Source organism: Cryptomeria japonica, chromosome 1, assembly GCF_030272615.1.
Source record: "Cryptomeria japonica chromosome 1, Sugi_1.0, whole genome shotgun sequence".
NCBI classification, from domain to species: Eukaryota; Viridiplantae; Streptophyta; class Pinopsida; order Cupressales; family Cupressaceae; genus Cryptomeria; species Cryptomeria japonica.
Genome location: NC_081405.1, coordinates 182,416,912 through 182,424,373, shown reverse-complemented (window position 1 = coordinate 182,424,373; position 7,462 = coordinate 182,416,912).

The following is a 7,462-nucleotide window of genomic DNA, read 5'->3' as shown; positions in this document are numbered from 1 at the left end:
GCTTTTCTGCTTTTCTCTGTCACTTTCCATTAATGACTTTGTTGTTTCCTTCACCTAACAGGTATGAAGATGAAATCTTCTTGCAAGATCAATGTGATTGCTTTTCCAGCTTGCCTTCCTTGAGCCGCAATCTTCTGGCATTCTCTATGACTTGCGGGATACTCATTAAAGCTGACCTGCATGCAGATTTGTTTCATTGATGCACGTTCCATCAACCTATGCAATACCTCCACCTAGCGTCCAATTGTCATGCTTGTCGACATCCTCCTTTGCTTGGATTCCTATGTCGATTTGACTTACTTTGTCAACCTAGGTTGACTACCGGTTTAGTCTATGTTACCAGTATGACCATCAATCATCCTCTTTGTTCTATTCACTGGTTGATGTGCCTTCATAACACACAAATAGCCTTCATCTTGATTTATACCTTACCGATAAGCCCTCTTTACTGGTAGCCTTCCTTTTGTCTGCTCACTCTTATGTCTATTGCCATCATATTGGTCACCCATTCTTACTTACCGGTAACCTTGCCAAACTGATTGACATCAATGACAAATTAATGCAAATTGCCAATAGTTGTATCATGGGACATTGTACATTTTTTATTACTTTTGTTGATACCATTGTACACTTGGACATTGTTATGATTTATGATGATATGCAGACATGGACTCTATATGATGTTACTCTATGATGGTTACTTTGTTATTCATGCATGATGATAAGATGATGATTTTATTTATGATGATCTATATGATGACTACAAATGATCTATAAGATGATGTTTCTATATGCCTTGCATTATATGATGATGAATCTATACTTGATTTTCTTTTCTAATGTATGCATTGATGTCAATAACATGTTTCTATGATATGATGTGATTTATGAGATGCTTATAATGATACCATGATGAGATTCTTTGTAATATACATGTAATGCCTATTGATGATGTATAAGTATATGATGATATGGATGATATGTTGCTTATAAATGAAATGGATGATATGATGCTTATAAATGAAATGGTATGAAAATGGTATTATAAAATGATGAAAACGATACTAAATGCTTATAATGATGATTTGATGAAATATTGCAAATGCAAATAAATTTAAATGCAAATGAGCCTAAATGATTAATAAAATGAACCTAATGGATTAATGCATCCAATGCAATTTACAATGACTGAATGCAAATGATCCCAATATGATTAAATGAAAATAGAATTTTTTTTGCTTGTCCAAGTATACTCAATCATTATTTTTCAACTGTTAATTTTGCCCCATGGAGGGCACCAAAATGTGTAACATGGAAAGTATACTTCAAAAGTGAACCTGCAAGATTGATTAGTTTTCAACAAATAATAAGAAATATCCTACAAAATACTCCAAAATTACCAATAAAAATAAAAAAGGATTAAAAACTTAGAAAGTTATACCTTCACTTATTGTCCCATTGTGTCCTATCCCCATTGTTCTTGGTTGTAGATAATTGCTCTCAGACATGCACTATGTGGCTTCCAAGATAGCACGTATGGAATGGACATATAACTGATAGTGAGATATGATTATGCTAAAATAATTATCAAAAGCTACATATGCAAAATGATAATCTAAAAACTCATGGATGCAAGATAACTTCGGGATGACTATTAGTTATTAGATTCAAAATGCATTAGGAAACCTACTTTTATAGATCTTTGGTGTAAAATATCCCATGTGCCAAAGATCAATGATTGATATTGAATCGTGTAGATTGGATGTATATGAAAAGATTGGTTGGAATGTGAGAGAGAAAAGAGGAAAATATGGAAGGAAAAGCCAAGTGTCAGAAGGTTGGAATGTGAGAGAAAAACTGAGGAAAATGTGGAAGGAGAAGCCAAGTGTTAGAAGGCTCACCTTGACTAGAATTGAAGACTTGAGAGAATGTAGGATGGTTGGAGAATATTTAGGGATATGAGGACAAGTGGACTCAACTCCCTCAAAAGATGTAGCAAGGTTGGAGAAAATAGGATTGGTTGAGAAATGTGTGTATGTACACATTCTTTTATTTATGAATTGAAAGTTGAAGATAAGTGATCTATTAATATTTAAAAATATTAATATCTTTAGCCACATAATTTATTTATATTTCATTGATTATTTAATTAATGAGCTTTTATAAATAGTTGTGCCCTTTTTGGATTTATTATTAATATTTAATTAATTTATGTTGTTGTCAAGACTTTAATTTTTTTTTTGGATGGATAAATATTATTATCCATGGATATTATTTATTTATGGGCATTTTGATTTATTGTTTTATTGATTTACCTTTTTGTCCTCTTGGTTAATTTAATTTTATAAAAACTACCTACCCTTTTACCCTATTGGTTAAATGTTGGGAGGTAGGTAAATAATATAATATAATTATTAAATACTTACCTTGAAATCATACTAGGTAGGTATAATATATGATTAAAAGGAATATTTTGATTGCTCGGGCTTTAGTATAGTTTTGAGCTTTGATTCTTGAAATTGATTGGGGCTTATGTCCATTCACGGGGGTTAGATTTTTGGGAGATTGATGGAGTTTGTTTGGAAGATTTTTGCTTTAGTATTTGGATTGGATTTCCTTGGGATCTTGCTGGTTTTTTAAGTGCTCTTCATCAGATTTGTTTCCCTTCCTTCATTTTCCATGTTGGAGTTTGATTACACTATTCTCAGCATTGGTTTATGAAAGATTATCTTCGAGTGTTTGTAAAAGATTGTTTTTGGGGAGATTTGGGTTTGAATTGGTTTCTTTATCATCAATAATTTGAAAGGAAAAGTTAGGGAATTTTTTTGCATTCGAATGGATATCTTGTTTTGTGCTTTGCTAGAAATAGGCATTTGGGGAATTTGTTTGTATTGTAATAATATCCCTGAGAAATATTATGTGTATTGGTTTGATTTATAGAGGCTTTAATTGCCATTAAGAACCTTGTTTCAGGACCTTGCTGGGTCATCTTCCCTTTTGGTACATTGGTTTTGGGTTTGGATGTCCCTGTGATTTAGTTTGTTTATAGTATTGTTGGTAGATGTTGTTGAACTTTTGGAATTTGGTTTGGATGGATTATTTAAAGTCTTGCTTGTGTTTTATTATGGATTTGCGGATCTTCAGAGTCACCTTTGAGTCAATTTGAGGTCTTGGATCAAATCTGGGCATGTTTGTATCAGTCTGAGTTCCATTTTCATGAATTTTGCTCTCTACTACAAAAATGCTAGAAAAGAGAATGAAAGCACTAAAACAGAGAATGAAAGTGCTAAAAAAGAGAACAATGGCATTAAACTAGTACCAATACATGTTTTGATAGCTTAGTCCCTTCTTGATTGGTTTTTCTAATTTGTTTCTACTCCAGAGGCTTGGATATGGTGTGTTTGAGGCTTTTGTGCTCTGTGCCATTTGTATTTGATATTTTTGGATTTCATTTGGGCTTTGACAAGTGATTTTGATCTTGTTCATTGAGGTTTGATGATATTACTCCAGTGAGTTGAGAGAATCCTTTCTGTTGTGGGTGAATTATTGTAGCTCTAGCAAGACATTATCTTGTGCCTCTTTGCAGAGGATCATGTGTTGATATTTACCCAGGCTCATGTTGACTTTATTCTTTATATTGTGGGATTGATGGAATACTATTTATGAGGCCTCCATGAATGCATTTGTTGATCTTTATCTAATTGAGAACCTTGGATAACCAGGTCATTTATTATTGAGAGTCATTGGTTATATTATATTATGTTTCGTATGTGTTGTACCTTGAGGTCTAGATGCATGCTAGGGGAAGTGGGCTTCCAAGTGAGTGACTGAGGTCATGGGGAGTAGACAACCAGGTTGCCCAGGATCTAGACCGCTAGAATATCTCATTGGAAGTTTATCTTGTAATTAATTGATTATTTAATTAATCGATTCTAGGAAGGTTGGGTAATAGTAATTCACCATAATAAGATAAGAAATGGTTGTGGCCTCAATGCATATCCCTGGGGTGTTTATAGTGATCTAGGAATGGTTGAGAAGACCTTGGTGATCCAGGTAAGCTAATATCCCATACTCCTTCAAGGTTGAGATGGCTCTGCATGGGAATTATGGATGTGGGGAGAGGCTCCTAGGTTGCCATTATGGCTGCATGTGATGACACTCCTTCACTACATGTAGGTCCTATCACCTCGAGTCTTGATTTGATGTGTTTCCTCTAGAGACTTTATATTGGAGGTCTTTTGATTCTTATGTTAGACAGTTCAAATAACCGGAAGACAACTGAGAGGGGGGGGGTGGTGAATCAGTTGTCACCAGATTATTGGAACCTTAAGTAATTAAAACTTTAATACTGGAAAAAATAAGATCAATACCTAAATACATAAACCAATTACCCAAATAGCAGATATATCAATTAAGCACAAGCAACAATTGGAGAACATATACCATCCACACGACACCAAGATTTGTATGTGTAAAACCCGGTAAAGGTAAAAACCATAGTGGGAAGCCTACCAATAGTCAAATAATACTTCTATAGTAAGTATGTGATTACAAATTGAGGGGCCTACACTTGCAGGAATGCCAACAACCTAGAGCACACTGCTCATTACAAAAGGAGTCTCACTGACTACATAAAAATCCAGAGTACAATACGAAAGCAAGAATGAACTACAATGATAGCATCTCCAATGCCTGAGTATAGTTTTGGTTAAGCTCAATACCAGAGGACTTAATCCTCTTACATAAACCCAACTCGATCACCAATGATCAACCAAGTCCTCTGCCTAAATTATTATTACATTATTCACTTGCATACATCCTTACATTATCTCTTTTATGATCTATAATAAGATATTACATCATATATATACAAGCCCTCACCTGCAAACAATAAGGTCGGCCACCAGACAATAAATCCTATTACATAATTACAAAAACATGTCATCCTGAGACCAAACAAATAATATCCAATGCATAGGACATCCCAGAAACACATTGAGGACACCAAACAACACGTTAAGTTGATCCATAACCTAGATAGTACTGGACCCAATTTAGGTCCACACACACTAAATCATTGATCCCAATCAGCCAAGTCTTGAAAAATATCACCATCAACATTCCAAATCTCTATTAGAAGTCACACTGACACCACTTATGCATAACATCAAAAGATCTTCAACAAAGATTTGTCAATGAAACCCTCACCGGATCAACAAATGAGGCTTACCAGCATATAAGATAGCATCTGATTACCAAATCAAAACCAATTGACTAAACATGTATCTGAGTAGCATGAATAGCATATCTAATCCAATTCCATAAGCCAAAGTATATTGGAGTATACCAGATCATCATGAACTTACCAGCCAGAAACCAAACATCCTACCAGGACCAAAAGGATATCGGTGAAGTAGACAAAATAACTAGTGTTGACATCAATGACAAAACATCAATGCAACACATAATCAATACCTCCAAATGGCCAACATCTTAAGACTTGTCTTGGTCATGTGATGTGTGATGTGTGGAGAGTTATCCTTTGGTTGTTAGGTGTCAACCTAGATCTAGAGTGTGAGTGGGATCTTAGGTCATCTCCTAGCATGGGGGTATCTTATGGAGCTGATTTCTATGTAATTGGGGTGGAAACATTGTATCATGATGATTTTTAATCATAGAGAAAAACATTGAACAATTGTATCATATGTTATCATGTATTGAATATTCATTATGTAATTTTAGATTATGAGATCTATGTAGAAAGAGAGAGTAAATACTTATCCACTTTGTACGGTATTTCGAATTGTGAGATGGATTTTCTATGTATAGTTTTATCGAAAGGAATATAAATTAGTCATAACTCTTGTTTAAAAAAAAGGAAAATTTCTAGATGATTGGATTATGTTGTTTAGGTAAATTTAGGGAAATGCAATGGATCTTAAAGGATATTTTAGTCTTACTAAGGAAATAGTTTAAGATCATGTGTAATTGTTGTAATGATTTTATGTGTTGGAATGGCTATATGTTTATTTATGTTGGAAAGGTTTGGTTCTAGTTGTTGTGATTCTTTCTTAGGCAAACGATTGTAAATTAAATAAGAAGAGGCATGATTCTTAGGAATTGATTTATTCTTATTCTTGGTAATGATTATATGGTATGGTGCTATGATGATTAAAGAAATGGATTAGTAATGTGGTAATTACTATTGGAAATGGAGTAATGACACTAGGATGTTGAATAAGTGATTGGGATTAGGAACATTTGGTATTGGTGCTCTTAAAATGAACCTAAGGGGTTAAATAGGTTTTGCATTGTAAATGGATGTATTCACAATAGATAGATTAGTGAGGTATCTTATGTATGTATGGAAAGATAGTTGTAGCTGAGTTAGAATCCATTGGATCATGGTAGTAAATATGAAGTTATAAGTTTATGTGGATATGGTCTTCATAAGTTGTAAGTAGTGACATTGAGGTACCCTAGGGAAAGATTAATTATAGAGTTGTGTTTACTTTTGCTTGCGTATAGTGCTTTTATGTTTATGCTCATGATGGAAACTTGTATATCATGTTAATGGATGTTAAATGATTATGATTAGTTAGTTGTATATGTTGCATTAGTAGATGTTAATTTTTTTCTCTATATGCATGTTTCTTGGTGTATTTCTCTAGGGTATTTTGGCGGGAATTACATGAAATATACAAGTAAAAGTACTATCAAAGTTTTAGATTTTGAATTGTTCTTTTATAATCACAATTTTTATCCAAGAAAGAAGCCCTTACAAAGGAGTCTTATTAAAAAGGGAGAAAAACCAATATCTCCTATATCTTATTGGCAAAGTTTAATAGTTTTAAATGAAAAAAAAATTCAAGCATCTTCTATGATTGAAGCCTACACCTCTAACGTTGCAAGAATTTATTATTTATATGCTGGTGAAGTTGATCCCTCTAGAGATTTAAAAGATCATGTCACACAACCAAAAGGATTGGTGACCTGCCTAGTTATAGCTTTTGGCAAGCAAACTTGTGATAGCATGTGTGATGAGGAATTAAACAAAGACATGTTAAAGATTTCTACTTCATATTATGAATCATTTGTTGGGATACAATGAACCCAAGAACACTGAGAGGGGGGAGGGGTGAATCAGTGTTCTGTCAGTCACACAAGATTTTAACCTTTTATAACATACACATATAAACTGGTAAATGAAGAAACATATAACATGAAGTAAATAAACTAGCCACATGAATGAACACCATAACACACTGAATTTATAAGTGGAAAACCTCAAAGAGGAAAAACCATGGTGGGATTTGCGATCCACAATATCAATTCACTAGCCATATAAAAGATATTACATTGAATGGGGGCCTACACATGCAACAAGGCACACTTCCTAGAGCACACTGCTCAACACAAAAAAGTCTCAATGACTACAAGCTTTTGCTGAAATAAAACAGTA